Source organism: Phacochoerus africanus, chromosome 4 (assembly GCF_016906955.1).
Source record: "Phacochoerus africanus isolate WHEZ1 chromosome 4, ROS_Pafr_v1, whole genome shotgun sequence".
Classification (NCBI taxonomy): domain Eukaryota; kingdom Metazoa; phylum Chordata; class Mammalia; order Artiodactyla; family Suidae; genus Phacochoerus; species Phacochoerus africanus.
In genome coordinates, this window is record NC_062547.1 from 66,463,721 (window position 1) to 66,477,960 (window position 14,240).

Sequence of the window (14,240 nt, forward strand, 5' to 3'; positions counted from 1 at the left end):
TGGGTCTCGCCCAGCACCCCACGATCAGCCTGCTTGCCAAGGGAGTACATTCCTCATGGCGCTCACAAGCAGAGCTGCTCAAGTTGGAGAGTGATCGGCAAGGAGGTTCCGGAAGAGTGATGGGGGCCCAAGAGACAGAAGTAGAGAGACATCGCAGCCACTTGGGAGGGAAGGAAGAACGCCGGGTGCTGTGGCTGGTGGGCAGAACAGTAGCCAAGGCCCTACCACAGCTTGCTCGGCCAACTTCCTAGCCTCCTGCCCCGGTGTGGGGAAAAAAACAGGCTGCCTCCAGGACGGTTTTAGGCCCCACTTCCCCTACCCTTTATTTCGTTTCAGTTCTTTTCAATTCCAAAAAATAATACTAAATCTTGTCACAGATCAAGAAAATGGAGGTTTATAAGCGCCACACCTCCCTTTGCACCTCCATGTGTTTAGGGAGGGTGAATCCCACCTCAGGCCACCTCTGTACTAGTGGCACTCTGCTCCGGAAAGAGCCCAGAGGACTTTCTCCCACGTTCCTGGGAAGGCAACCTCTCTGCGGATGTGAATTTTCTTTTCTATTTCTTTTCTTTTTTTTTTTTCTTTTGCTTTTTAGGGCTGCACCTGTGGTGTTATGGAAGTTCCCAGGCTAGGGGTCGAATTGGAGGTACAGCTGCTGGTCTACACCACAGCTCACAGCTATGCTGGATCATTAACCCACTGGGCTGGGCCAGCGCTCAAACCCGTGTCCTCATAGATACTAGTCATGCTCATTACCGCTGAGCCACAATGGGAACTCCCAGATGTGAATTTTCTTGTTGCTCCCTCACTTCAGCCCATTCCTGACTTTCTGGGTCTGATTCAAGGCCCAGCTGATTGAGGAGGGAGCAGGCAAGGAGCTAAAGCAGTAGGCAGCCCACCCTGGGACCTCTTTGGACCAGGACCCTGACCCTGACGCCTCTCAGGGCCATCCTTTCCCAGATGCATAATTCAGGAGGAGCACAGCTGTAGGACCAATGTGTGTGGCACCCAGCCAGGGGCACATGGTCAAGGCTGTGCTGCCCAGGGATCCCTGCTACCAACTCCACCTGTCCCAGGACAAACTCAGTCCCCACGGACCCTCCAGGCCAAGGACAGTGGAGTAGGGGAAAATGGAGAAGGCCAACCTATGAGAGTGGTCCCAGCCCTTCAAAAATGGCCAGGTGGAAACAGAAAGCCGCCCGCGCGTGCGCACACCAGGGACAGAAAGATGAGAGAATCCGACAAAGAGATGGAGGTGGGCCAGCGACTGAGGCAGAGACAAATGGGGCTCCAGGAGAGCGCGACAGACAGGAAATCCTTCTAAACCAGGACAGTGTCCTGAAACGTTATTGCTGTTATTACTATTAGTTCACGTAAAGGAGAAAGCAGGAGCCGGGATCCAGCGCGGGCAAGGCCCGCTGCCACGCGCCTCCAGGCGGTGCTCCGGGCGCTGCTGGCAGCCATTTTAGCCCTTGGCAGCCATCTTATGGCTGGCGGCCTCAGCCAGCGTCCCACAATGCCACCACCGCCGGCCCCGGCATGCTCAGCTCAGCTCCAGGACAAAAGGCAGAGACACTGGAAATCTGGCCCGGGGCTCGGAGCAGAAGAGCCAGCCCTGCAGCAGGGGCAGCTGTGGCCAGGGCCCCACCATCCTGCTCAGGCAGCACCCCCTTCAGCCTCCTGGGCAGTACCAAGCAGAAAGGACAGGGAGGGCCATGGCTGGGGGCCTCGGGACACTCAAATGTCCACTCGAATGTGGCTGAGGCCCCTACAGATCATCCCCAGGCTCAGGACCTCCACCAACTTTCCAAATAGACCCCTGTCCCAACAAGGTGACAGGGTCCTCAGGACAGGGTTCCAGTAAGGGGCAGGATGAGGGCAGACCCTTGGGCAAACAGGGATAGGGGCTGGCTGGAACCCAGTCAGCAGCTGCAGGGCTCAGACAGACCACTGGGCCTGTAGCGGACAGGCTCCCAGGGAGGGTGAGAAGATGCCCACCCCACCCAGGGGCAGGAGCCAGCAGTTTTTTGGGGCTTTTTTTTTTTTTTTTTTGCTTTTTAGGGCTGCACCTACAGCATAAGGGGGTTCCCAGGCTAGGGGTCAAATCAGAGCTACAGCTGCCAGCCACAGCCACAGCCACAGCAACACCAGATGCAAGCTGCATCTGCAACCTACACCACAGCTCACAGCAACGCCAGATCCTTAACCCACTGAGTGAGGTCAGGGATCGAACTTGCATCCTCATGGATACTAGTTGGGTTCGTCACCCCTGAGCCATGACAGGAACTCCCAGGCTAGCTTTCTTAAATGATGAGTTCTTTGGGGAGCTGTGCCCTGAGGTCAGGGCCTGTTCTGGACAGCCCTTGGGGATCAGGAGCTCTACCCCAGGCGGGCACTCCAGAGAGCACGACATATATCCCAGCACCTTGACTCCCTTCCCTGTCTGGGCTCCCTGGGGCAGGGAGGGGGTAACCCCAGGCCTTGGGACAGAAAAAAGGCAGGCCCCTTTATGACACCCCTCCCCAGGCCCCGCCTCATAGCTGCTTGGCTTTTATCTAGCAGAATGGGGCTTATCAGAGCCACCAGCTGAACAAACACACAAATCCACAGTTAGTGAGAGAAAACCCTCTGCCTGAACTCTTTATCTCCTGTTCGCAGGCCCCACGCACTGCCCCCTGCCAACAGCACAGGAGGAGACCTGACTGCTGCGCAGTGAGGGCTCCTCTCTCTGCCACCCCCCTTCTCCCCTCACCCCGACCCAGCATGGAGTGGGTCTTCCCTGGCAGTCCCTACCAGGCAGGCGTGCATGAGTGAGCTCCTGCCACACAGGAGCCCCCCCGCCCCAGTGTCTGCTTTCTCACTGGGGACAATGGGCCAGCTGGTGGTCTGCGGGCCAGTGGAGGGGCAGGGAAAGTGTTGGCTGGCACTAGGCGGGCAGGTGCTGGGCTCCATCTTTTATCCTCTCCCGCCTGGCCCACGCCCCCCGAGCCTGTCTCTCTGATTCCCCAGCCTTCCAGGGCCACGTCCCCTGGCAGCCTTTCCAGCCTTGGCTTTCTCTCCAGCCTGGTTACCAGAGCAATAGAGACCCTAACCACACACCCCCAGTTCAGGGCCACCGTGACTAAACCCCAACTCCCATGCTGTACCTCTCCTCAGAGACCAAGGCTGCCTTCACTTCTTGGAGAGATTCAAGATGGGACAGAGGAACCAGGGGCACTGCTACCTCCCTTCAGCCCTGAGACACCTCAACGTTTTCCTGCATCCTGGTGCTGAGGACCGGAAAGTGCCTTCCATGCTCTAAGCTTCCTCCCGCTCAGTCCGATAAGTGCAGCTTCCTCAAAACCAAGTACAGCCACGGTGTCTGATGACCGATGCCCAGGTACACAGGCATCAGGCCCCTGCCGACCCCTGCCTGGGGACGAAGAGAATTTTGGAGGCTACAACTTGTTCTTGATGCTGTCAGGCTGGGGAGAGGTGCACACAGGCTGGCTCATGTACATGAGGGCACGCTCTGCTAACTGTCTTCCTCTCAGGACTAGGGCTACTCCTTCAATCCACACGTCCCAGGCAGAGGCCTCACTCGCCAGTAGTGCCTCCAGGCTCTGACCACCACGGAGGCTTCCAGAAGGGAGGACTATGCAGGGACAGGTGACAAATCTGGACTCTGTCTAGGTGTGGGCCCAGGTAGGCTCCACAGAGCAAGGCTCTGAAATGAGATTTGGCTCAGGGGTCCAAGGTTGCTCCCCATTCATCCCCACACGTCTTCAGTCACCCCCGGGTCAATGTTCCTAAGAAACATTGAGGGAGGCCCCATGCAGCACCCAGAACTGGGCGAGGCCCAGCCAAAAGTTGGCACTGTGGGACCCTCTCGTCCTCAGGGTCCTGCCAAATCTCCTGGAACAATACAGTTTTTCATACCCTCCCCTCCAGCTCTACCCCTTCTCTACCTCTTCTCGGCTCTTGAATCCCCCCCTTCTTCCTTTATTCAGCTTTTTGCCTTTCCCTCTAGAATCCTATTTCTGGTCTCATTTTGCTCTGTCTTGGCTCCATGCCCCCATCTCTGTCCTTCCTTCTCCTTCACTTTCCCTCTCTTTGGCCCCCTTTCCTCTCCCAATCCTGCCTGCACGTGTGTGTGTGTGAGTGTGCACGCACACACACGTGCATGTTTCCAAGAGGGCTCTGCCGTTTCATCGGTGCTCTAGAGGGGAAGCTCCAGTGGCCAGGAGGAGCCCAGCACAGCACATAAATCCTAACTGATAGCATGTTTTTAATATATATGTTTCCAGCCATAGACAGGGAGGTATTTATGGCTCTTACTAGGTGAGGGAGGAATTCCTGCTCGCTGCAGCAAATGCTCTGCCTCAGCGCCCACCCGAAACAAATTCTCTGAGAAAGGGGCCACATGTAACTCACTGGCTGGCTGGCTGCCCCCACGCACATCACAGATCGTGCAAGTTTTTCGGGCACTGAGGGGGTGCACAGGCCCAGCTCAACCACGCCCACATGTGCGTACCCAGGCATGTGTGTACACCCGACACGCACACACACTTAGAGATGCCATCGGCCACTTTGTGCTGTCCAGCAGGGGTGGAATGAGATGGTGTGTCAGCATGCTCACTGCTAAGGAGAACCCCCTTCAGCTTGGTCCAGACCATTAGCCTTTGAGGGCTGGAGAGGCCAGTTCTTGGGGTGCACCAGCCCTTCCCCTCCTCCAGCCCTCCCAGGGCCTGGGGTACAAGAAGCAGGTTGGTCTGTACTCTGTTCTGGGGGTGCCATCTTTTGAAGAGCCAATTCAGGAGCTGATTCCTGGCCCTACCCAGGGCAGCACACCGCCTCCCCCTTACCCCCACTTTCTATGCAATTCAGGAGCCTCCAGGGCACAAGAAACCCAATCTCAAGGGGAGCCAGAGGCTTGGCCTGCAGCAATCAGAGCTGGAGAATGTAACTATTGTGCCTCTTGAAACCCAAGTCCGAGAATCTGAGACACCCTGAGGAGGGGAGAGGCAGACGGATGGGGGGCTAGGGGAATAGGTCACAGAGGGGTTCTCCCTGTCTCTGCAAACAGGAGACTCAAGATCGAGGAAGTCCTTGAGAATAATGCAGGGCAGCCAGAGGGCAGAGAGGGGCGGGTCTCGGCCTGGGCCAGGCCCAGGGGCTTCTAGATCATCCCTTCCTTCCCTCCACTCTCCACACCATCTCCATGAGCCATTGTGCGTGCACACAAGACCTGGGGCTGTCCTGAGGTTATTCCTTCCTCTGTCATCCCTAGACCCACCCCCCCCACATGGTTGGAGGCAGTAGCCTGACCAGGGCTGTGCTCTTAAGCTGTGGGTGGGGGTGCAGTCAGGGGCAGGGCCGGGAGACATGTCACTCCCCCTTCATCATCCTCCTCTCTTCTCTCCTCATTTCCCCTCTTTTCATGGATCTGAAGGGGCTCAAGTCTTTTACTTGAGTCACCTGTGTGGGAGAGGAGGAGATGAGTGACAGGGAAGAGAAAAAAAAAAAAACAACAACCCAGTTATATCCTTCACACACACATGGTTTGGATCTGCTCTGGCTGCCCGTGGGGCCTGGGCTCAAAGAAGGCCATAGAAGAAGGAGAGACTAGGAGCAGCAGATCAGGCCACAGGGATCTGGCAGGCAAGGACCAGCAGCATCAAGATGGGAGATTCCATTCTTGGTCCTTGACCCCAGCAAAACTGCCTTTTCCATTGCAATGCACCCCACCTCCGCAGCTGTTGTCTGGGGTCCCCCAAGGAGAAAGGGCCATTCTGGCTTATGGAAGGGCTCGTGGCTTGGCAGTGAAGCTATGGGAAGGGAGGACAAGGAAAGTCCATGGGCTTATCTGGTACCCAAGGGACCAGAAGAGTGGGATATGAAGGCTGGGCTCAGGCAAGCAGCCCCAGTTTGCTCCCCTGTGTAAGCTGCTTAGTGTTCTCTGTCTTGCACCTGCCAGAAGAACCCTTATTAGCACAGCCCATACCCAGAGAACTAGAGATGGGACCTGGACACTGAAGCCTGGGGGAATTAAGTGCCCAGTCGCTCGTCCCCAAGGGACCACAGATAATAGCAAAGGAGAGAGGAGGGACACACCCTAGGGCAGAGCAAAGCACCCAACAAGGTGATGGAGGGAAAGAGTTTGGGCCTATCAGCCTGTCAGCTGCCTCTCCAAGCCTAGTCCAGTAGTTAACAAATGAAATCCCCACCCACAGCAGCAGTGGGAGATGCAAGTGGGCCTGCAGGCTCCTCCTGGGTCTGCTCTTTGCAGAGGACCCAACACTGACCCCAGCACCTCAGATATCAGTGCTCCACAGCTGTCTGCAGAGTGAACGTGAAGACCCAGAGCCAGGCAGTAACACTATCCTGGATGTTCCAGAGATGCCAGGGGCTGGGAAGTCCCATCAGAGCAGAATTCCATCAGAGAGGGAACAGAGGAGCTTCCATCGTGGCTCAGTGGTTAACGAACCCGACTAGCATCCATGAGGATGTGGGTTCGATCCGTGGCCTCACTCCGTGGGTTAAGGATCTGGCGTTGCCATGAGCTGTGGTCTGGGTCACAGATGCGGCTCAGATTGCCCATTGCTGTGGCTGTGGCGTAGGCTGACAGCTACAGCTCTGAATGGACCCCTAGCCTGGGAACCTCTGTATGCCAGGGGTGCGGCCCTAAAAGACAAAAAGACCAAAAAAGAGAGAGGGAACAGAGGTGAGACAGCCACTACTGAAGGAAGCAAAAGGAAGGACCTTGTGGGAGACAAAGGGAGGCAGGAGCCCTTGGCCCCAGGCCTGCCTCCACCTGCATCCTGAGCCTGCCTTTGACCCACCCAGGGAGGTAGCCTTGGTCTGGATCCTGTGACCACTAAAGGGAGGGCCCCAGCACAGAGTGAGCAAAGGGGGCACACCGAGAGCAAGGGGAAATGGAGGGAGGAGGTGCGCGGCCAGCAATAGTGGAAAGGCGCTCCCCTGAGTTCACATCCGTGCTCTAGAACCTACCGGCCCAATGACCTTGGCCAAGTTCTGAACTGTTTCCTCCTTTGTAAAATGGAGATAACCACCTGTCCCCTGGGCTCCTGGGCATGGAATAAATGAGAAAGCAGGTATAAGGTGCTTAGTCCAGGGCCCAGCTCATAGTAGGGGTTCCATAAATGTCAGCTGGATCACCAATTCCCTTCACCTCCCTTGGCTGGAACTTTATTCCTCCTTCTGGGTTCTGCTCAAGTGCCGCCTTGGTGGGGAAGCTGTGGCTAACCCGCAGCTCCCCTCCCACAGGAGATTTTTGTTTTTTGTTTTGGCTGCATCCACTACGTGGAAGTTCTGAGGCCAGGGATCGAACCTGAGCCACAGTTGTGATCTATGCCACAGCTGCGGCAACAACAGATACTTAACCAGCTGTACCACAAGGAAACTTCTGGGTTCATGTTCCTTTTTTTTTTTTAGGGCCACACCCATAGCATTTGGAAGTTCTCAGGCTAGGGGTTGAACTGGAGCTGCAGCCACTGGCTTGAGCCACAGCCACAGCAATGCCAGATCTTAGCCGCATCTTCCACCTACACCACAGCCCACAGCAACTCTGGATCCTTAACCCACTGAGCCAGGCCAGGGATCAAACCTGCATCCTCATGGATACTAGTCAGATTCATTTCCTCTGAGCCACGACGGGAACTCAGTTCATATTCTTAATGGCCCATCAAGTACACCCTAGAATATAGCTTTTGTTGTCTCACCCCAGAGACCACCGCCAGTGAGCAGAGGGGCTCCCTCAAGACCTGGCCCATTCCATCTGCAAAGATGGACAGAGAGGTTTCTCTGGAAATAAAAGGCAAAGTAGAACGTTCTAAGATGCATAGCTCCTCAAATTCAGTGGCTGCAGGAAATGGAGCAGTCATCACGTTGGAAGCAGAGGGAGACAGGCAGGGAAAGAAAAGGCCAGAAGAATGGTGAGGCTAACAGGGAAGGGGAGAAATCCTTGTGTCCCTGGATTCTGAGGGTGCTGGGCACAAGGCCCTGTACATCCTAGCTCAGTCCTGGGCCGACAGAGAGCTGAGGACACCAGGAGCATAGGCACTGCCACACAATCAGCTGGGCTCCTCTCCTGGCAGCACGGGCTGGTGCCACGACTCAGCCGGCAGCTGGAGCCAACATTTCTCAGAGGGCCTGGGGCCAGAAGTCATGTGACAGCGGGGCCCAGAAAAGTGGCCCTCGGGCCCCAAAGCTGAGAGATAGAAACTGATAGTAGAGAATGCCCTCCACATTCTACACACCAAGAAAAAACGGGGGCCCTACATACAGTGTGGCCACATCCTGGTTAGGGGCCTGCAGAACTGCTCCCCCACCCTTGCCCACTCTATTTCCAGTGCTGCCCTTTCTGGCCCTTTGAGCTGCCCAGGCCAGGCCTGGCCAGACAACCGCCCCCACCTCCAGCTGCTCTTAGGACTATTAATAGTGTCCCTACCTCCCAGAACTAGCCGTCACCTTCCCCCCAACCCCCAAATACACTTGCCCTTGGTCTAATTATTTGTAAAGGGATAGAGTCCTCTGGGCACTAATACCAACTTGAGATGAGAAGGGGGAGGCCAAGGCTCTGGAGGCCACTTGAGGGACATTCTTGGGATTAGTAGGAATTTAAGGGAAGGAAGAAGGCGGTGGACCCAAGAGCAAGAGAATCACAAAAAAGATAAAATTAAAACTAAAAGAGAAGAAGAGAGAGGGAGGAGCCAAGATAGAAAAAATCAGAGTCAAAGTGGTTCTAAGAAAGAAGTCTGTGATGGACAGAATCAGAGAAGTAGAAGGTTATAAGGGAGGCGGGAAAATGGGGAGAAAGCAGAGAGAGAAGGAGAAAGCAATGGAGGAAATGATTTCTTTAAACAAACAAACAAAACAGAAGGAGAGGAAACTTTCCTAAAATACTCAGGGGTGGCTTCATGAGCTCAACTGCCTGGTCTGCATCGAGCTGCCAGCATCTGTCTGGAGGGCACTCAGCAGAGCGAAGGGCTGGGGGCTCCAGGCCAAGGAGCCCCTACCCATGCCCCCTTGAAATGTTCTAGGTAAGGGAGGAGATGCAGAGAAGGAATAACTGACCAGGAAAAGAAGGGGGAAAACAGAACCCCCAGGATTAGGAAATTCACTCTCGGCCCTGGGAAAGGGAAGGGCCCTCACTCAGAGCCTCCTCACCTGGAAAGGGAGCTGGGTGAGCTGGGTGAGCCAGAGGATGCTGGAAACAGGGGAGCATCAGGGCCACCTGGCTTCCTTGCTCTCCATGTTCCTTCTCTCTGACTGTGAGCAGAGTCCTGCCCCCCTCTGCCTCTCACTGCCCCCTTTCCTTGGGGAAGAACTCTGTGAAGAAGAACCCACCTACCTCCATTTTCCCTTGGTGAAGCAGACGGAGGCCAGCTGCCTCCCATCCTCAGGTGCTCTTCCTCAGGCTCCTGAGAGCAACAGGCGCCCAGGCTGGCAACCCTAAAGGAGGCTCCTCTGCCAAGGACCTGCCTTGTCGGGGGAGTCAGATTTGGGCTCATGGAAGAGCAACAAACACCATTGCACACCATAATCAAATGTCTAAGTGGAGAGCTGCTGCCTGGAGGATGGAAGCTGAGCCACCCATCTTTCAAATCCCACCCACACTGGGAGCCTCTGGCTGGGACAGGGCTGGGCGAGACGAGGAGACCCTGGTTCTGGACAGCTTGAGAGCCCAAGGACCTGGCCACCAAATTTCCTAAGCTAGGGGTTCCTGGCCAGGAGTGCTCCTCCAGACCATCAGTCCCCTGGGGTCAAGGCTTATCAGTATTTTGTTCACCATTGTCTCCTCCACACCTAGAAGCCCAGTTCGAGTGGCTACTAAGACTCTGAAGAGACCCTTCTAGATCCTTCTTCCAACCATGGCTACACAGATCACCCAGGAGACAGAAATGCCAGCTGGCTGGCACCTTCCCTCTCCAGAAAGAACATCTTTCCTGCAGTTTCAACCCTTGACACTCATTCCCAAGGAACTGATTTGGAAGACCCAGAACTGCTAATACTCCTACAAAGTCCAATTGGATCTAGATGCAGGGTTGGACACAATTGCCTCTAGGCCTGAGGACTGGACTGACCAGAAGAAGCAACAAGAATCTCCCTAAGGAGGGAAGGGCAGGGGAGCACTCTTGCAGGCCTGCTCCTCTCCCCATCCTGGAGGCCTTAAGGCAGCCACTATTCAGATGAGACATGAGGAATTTGGGGCTTTGACTGCAACTCTCCAACTCAGAGCCCTGAAAGCCCAGGCTGGGCCAAAAGGGTGGGCAGGCAGGTGTTCTTCCTGGGGGATGAGATGGCTCTGGAGGCGGGAAGGAGCCCTGGGCTTGGAATTGGGAACCTGGGGTCTAAATCCTAGACCTGCTGCTATTACGCACCCAGCATGTCTTCCAGGCTTCCTCCCCCCCTCTGTGCAATAAACCCCAAGCTTGCCTCAGAGGGCACAGTGAGACGTGAGCAGGAATTTTTACAATAAGACGGGATGGTTTTATATACTGTAAAGTGCCAAGCATACATAGGAAACTACTGATAGGATAGAGAGGCAGCTTCTGGCACTCTATATTTCAGGGTTGCTGTGATCCTGAGAAGCAGCGGCAGGGCTTCTTCCAGAGGCCCAAACTTGCACAGAACATAGAGGCTGGCACAGGAGGCAGCTACACAGACTCAGGGCTGGGATAATCCAAGCTGCTAAAGGGACAAAATGACATCAATCCTACAGGCTGGCAGGTACCAAATTCCCCACTCGGCGCTCTTAAGTACCAAAAGGGGCTTCCCAGGGCTGTGGGGCTCCGGGGCCCCACACCCCTGAGAGCGGCGTGCTGCACTCCCGGACTTGGCAGCTAGGTGGCACAGCGAGTTAACACTAGCTGCCCTCGGCTGGCTGAGGCGGGGGCGGAGGCGGCGAACTTGCTCGCTGCCGGCCCTGGGGTCCAAGGGGCCAGGGTCCCTCTGCACACCCACAAGGTCCAAACAGTAATGAGGAGGACCCGGCCAGGCTCCGGTTCTCGGACCCGGGATTGTGCTGCCCGAGGCAGCAGTTCTGCTCGCTGCCGCTGCCAAGCGCATCCCGTGATGTGATATGAGGGCCGAGCTTCCCGTTCTCATTGATTAGGAACAGCTTGCGGTGCGGGGGCCGGATGCAAGGGGGCCGGGGAATGGGCCAGTGAAGAAAAGCAGGAGGTGGGGCGGGTGGGAGGGGGAGCTGCCAGGTGCATGGCTGGGAGGGGTAATCCAGTGAGCTCGGGCCCACCGTGCGCAGCCTCCACCGCAGCTCTGAGTCCCTGCCCTGAATGGTGGGCGAGTCTGCGACCCCCGGGGTGTTATCAATACGGCCACGATGCCCCCACCTTTTGGCAGCACAGACCTGCTTCTGCGCCTGATAAACGCTGGAGGAGGAAGATTTCCTCCCCCACTCCCCAAAAAATGGAGACTAAAAGTCAGAGATCGGGAACCAAAAAGAGGGAAAGAAATGGAGAAAAGTCAGGAAGAAGAAGAAAAAAAAAAAATACAGGCCAGCGCTCTTTGCAGTGGTGGCAGCAGCCGGGCAGGCACACCCTCCCAGGGCAGGCGTGGAGAAAGGCCCCTTTGTTCCGCAGAGAGGTTAGCCGAGGTGAGGCCCGCCCTGCCCCCTCCCCCCTGACCCTGGACAGCTCGCAGATCGCTTCTCAGGGCCCCAACCGGACCCGGCTGCTTCTCCTACCCTCCAATCCTTCTCCCAATTCTCCTGCCAGCCAGTAGGACAACCCAGCAGCCAAGGAAGGACTGCTCCCTACCCCGTGTCGTGCCCAAGCACCAAAGGTCACACATGTGGGGCAGGGCTGGCCTGGGCGCCTCCAATGGGCCCCCTGGATGCCCTTGCTGCTGGCCACTAGCAGCTTGCCCAGGTGGCTCTTTAACTGCGCAGTTTGGAGGGCAGATTCTGCATGCAGCAGGACCTCCCACAAAGGCATGGGCAAAGAAGGTGACACATGCAAGGATTTGCTGCCCCAGGAGGCACAGGCTGACTGACCATGCCCCCTCTTGCCCATGGTGAGGCCCCAGGGTGCCTTTTGTGCCCATTCCAGATATGAGCCTTTTCTGATGCCCTCAGGCCCTGGGTAAGGGATGGCTGGTCCAGGGCTTCCTCAAAGTGACAGCTGGGCTCTGGTGCTGGGGTTGCCCTCATATGAGAGGCAGGGGCTGAGTTCACTCCATCTATTCCCCAAGGAAGGGCCAGGGTGGGGTCATAAAGGGGAACTGAAAACAGGCTCACCCCCAGAGCCTGCCAAAGCAGAGACTGCAGAGAGGGTGGGAAGGGAGAGATAATGAAAAGCATCCCTTTTGCTATGTAGCACATCCCCATATACTCCCCGGCTCAGGTTGGACAGGGGACCTGAGGGATGGCAGTACTGGGTGCCCTCCACTGGCACCCCACCCTGTCGATTAGGGCTCCTAGCCACTCCAGAAGGATGCTGGCTCCCCAGAGCCCTCAGCCCTTTCAGGCAGAGATTGGTGGCTTTATACTTGGCCAGGAAGTACATCCCATGTCCAACCAACGGCACTCTAGCTCCTACCCCACGCATGGACAGCAGAAAATCTGGAATGAGGGACTGGCTGGACCATTCTGCTCCAGACAGTCCCATGGTTTCATGTTGCGGGGTCGGGGAGGTGGGGGGGACCTGCTCTGCAGAAGGCCCAACCCTCCTACTAGCAAGTAGTGGAAAGCGAGGTGGTGAGAGAACAGATGAGGAGTGAGGTGTCGCTGACCTCGCCCTCCCCAGGCAAGGAAGTGGGGGAAGGAGAGAGGGGAGAGGAACAGCAGCAGCTGGAATCACAGGGAGCCTGAACCATCCTGTACAGCACTGAAAACGGCTGGAAGAAGCTGCAGCTCAGATACACAATGTCCTGCCAAACCCCAGTCCTTTAATTCAATTAAGCACAGGACAGACTTCCCAGATTTTTCTGTGTGTTCGAGAGCATGTGAAAACTCTAATGTGTTGAATCCTGGGAGCTGTGAGCTTGTGTGTGCATGTGTGCACACATGCAGATGTGTGAATCCTGTGAATCCTGGTGGTGGGAGAGGAAGATGAGAGGATGCAAATGCTGGGGGACAGGACAGGGGTGGGGCAGGATGGCTCAGGGGGAGAGTGAGTACCTAAATCTCTTTGGAGGGCCAAACTCCAGATCAGGATTCTCAACCCCCACCCTATGGACCACTCTCTAGTGGAGCCATCCTGTGCATTGTAGGAGGCAAACATCTCTGGCCTCCGCCCACTAGATGCCAGTAGCATCATGTCCCCTCAGTCTGGGACAACCAAAAATGCCTCCACCATTGCCAAACATCCCCTAAGGACAGAATCAGCCCTGGTGGAACCCACTGCTCTAGGTCACTAGATGAAAACCATGGTTTGTGTATTTACTACCAGCACTTGGCCACACCTCTCCCCCTTTGGGCTTAAGTCCCAGGATGCTTGGCTTCCCAAGAGTCTCAGATCTGGCTCTTTTTTCTGAGATATTCTCCCCACCTTACCCATCCAACCAGAGGAGGTCTTAGAGCTACTCAGACTCAGCAATGGCTTTATAAAGCAGCTGGTGCTAGAAAGCAAAGGGGTGGGGGAGGCCCTTGGACAGGGAAAGTGAAAGTGAAGAGCACTTGAAGTCACGAGCCTGAGGTCATGCCTCGGTCCCAAAAGAAGCCCCCATCCCAAACTGAGCTCTACATTGCTTGGGGCAAAGCCCACAGGAGAGGTGGGGACTTGCCTGAGCACAGACCCAGGAAAGTTGCCCTGCTCAGCCCCTGGAGGCCAGAGGAAGCTGTGCACTACTCTAGCCATCAGAACATCCTCTTACTTGGGGGCTCCAGAGAAGCAGGTACTTGGGTGTTCCCAGCTCAACTCCAACCCAGGCCACCCCCCCCCGCCCTGCTCCTGGGGTCACCTGTAGCTGTCCTGGTGCAGGTGGGGGTACCCAGTTCCAGCAGCTCTTTGGCCCTCAGGCCCAGGGAGCTTGCCTCTCTCCCTGGCCCTCTAGGAGCCCTGAACAGCCCCCTTCTGGGAGCAGAGCCAAAAAGATGGAAGAAGGATGTTTATAAGCTGCTAAAAGGGAAAAGGAAAAAAAGTGGGAGGTGGGGCAGAGAGGCCCAGGCCTCCAGGTAGTGTGTACTGGGGCCTCAGTGGGGAGAGAGTGAAGCAACCTTTTCCAGGGATCCGGACTTGGGGCTAACTGGCTAACCAGTGAGGTGGCGCCCCCTGCCCTGA

The 14,240-nt window shown here is 56.1% G+C and overlaps 1 protein-coding gene across 7 annotated transcripts in view; it reads right to left on the reverse strand.

The window, feature by feature from the left end:
- Positions 1-14,240, reverse strand: part of NFIX (nuclear factor I X) — a 102,491-nt gene that overhangs the window by 26,488 nt on the left and 61,763 nt on the right. The window lies entirely within an intron of this gene.